The 1605-nt window shown below is 40.9% G+C and overlaps 1 non-coding gene across 1 annotated transcript; it reads right to left on the minus strand.

Annotated features, from left to right (window-relative positions):
- Positions 1 to 605: 605 nt before the first annotated feature.
- Positions 606 to 709, minus strand: LOC127743367 (small nucleolar RNA R71). The gene has a single exon (XR_008004759.1). It is a non-coding gene; the product is annotated as a small nucleolar RNA R71 (small nucleolar RNA).
- Positions 710 to 1605: the final 896 nt, after the last annotated feature.

Here is a 1605-nt window from a genome sequence, read left to right on the forward strand (position 1 = left end):
TAACAATAAGGAACCTCTTTACTGTGACATAGAGGATTCCTCTTCTTTTTCTGTTCTCTTCTCCTTCATATGAGCAGGAACAAGAAAAAAGCATTCTTGTTGAAGCTGATCCAGAACCTGAAAGGACTCTAAAGAGGAAACTAAGAGAAGCTAAATTACAACAATCCAAAGACAACCTTGCTGAAATTTTCGAAAAAGAAAAGGAGATGGCAGCCAAACCCAACAATAATAATGCAAGAAGGATGCTTGGTGATTATACTGCACCTACGCCCAAGTTTGATGGAAGAAGCATCTCAATTCCTGCCATTGGAGCAAACAATTTTGAGCTGAAACCTCAATTAGTTGCTCTAATGCAACAGAACTGCAAGTTTTATGGACTTCCATCAGAAGATCCCTACCAGTTCTTAACTGAGTTCTTGCAGATCTGTGAGACTGTTAAGACTAATGGAGTAGATCCTGAAGTCTACAGGCTCATGCTTTTCCCTTTTGTTGTAAGAGACAGAGCTAGAACATGGTTGGATTCTCAACCTAAAGATAGCCTGGACTCCTGGGATAAGCTGGTCACGACCTTCTTGGCTAAGTTCTTTCCTCCTCAAAAGATGAGCAAGCTTAGAGTGGATGTTCAGACCTTCAAACAAAAAGATGGTGAATCCCTCTATGAAGCTTGGGAAAGATACAAGTAGATGACCAAAAGATGTCCTTCTGACATGTTTTCAGAATGGACCATGATAGATATATTCTATTATGGTCTATCTGAGTTCTCTAAGATGTCACTGGACCATTCTGCAGATGGATCCATTCACCTAAAGAAAACACCTGCAGAGGCTCAAGAACTTATTGACATGGTTGCAAATAACCAGTTCATGTATATTTCTGAGAGGAATTCCGTGAATAATGGAACGCCTCAAAGGAAGGGAGTTCTTGAAATTGATGCTCTAAATGCCATATTGGCTCAGAACAAAATGTTGACTCAGCAAGTCAACATGATTTCTCAAAGTCTGAATGGATGGCAAAATGCATCCAACAGTACTAAAGAGGCATCTTCTGAAGAAGAAGCTTATGATCCTAAGAACCCTGCAATAGCAGAGACTGAACAGAGCACCTCTAACTTAGCAAACTTAGTCTCTGATCTGTCTAAGGCCACTTTAAGTTTCATGAGTGAAACAAGGTCTTCCATTAGAAATCTGGAGGTATAAGTGGGCCAGCTGAGTAAGAAAATCACTGAAACTCCTCCTAGTACTCTCCCAAGCAATACTGAAGAGAATCCAAAAAGAGAGTGCAAGGCCATTGATATAATCAACATGGCCGAACCTAGAGAGGAAGGAGAGGATGTGAATCCCAATGAGGAAGACTTCATGGGACGTCTATCAAGCAAGAAAGAGTTCCCTATTGAGGACCCAAGGGAATCTGAGACTCATATAGAGACCATAGAGATTCCATTAAATCTCCTTCTGCCATTCATGAGCTCTGAAGACTATTCTTCCTCTGAAGAGGATGAAGATGTAACTGGAGAGCAAGTTGCTCAATATCTAGGAGCTATCATAAAGCTGAATGCCAAGTTGTTTGGTAATGAGACTTGGGAAGGTGAACCTCCCTTGCTGATTG

This window comes from Arachis duranensis, chromosome 10 (genome assembly GCF_000817695.3).
Source record: "Arachis duranensis cultivar V14167 chromosome 10, aradu.V14167.gnm2.J7QH, whole genome shotgun sequence".
Lineage (NCBI taxonomy): Eukaryota > Viridiplantae > Streptophyta > Magnoliopsida > Fabales > Fabaceae > Arachis > Arachis duranensis.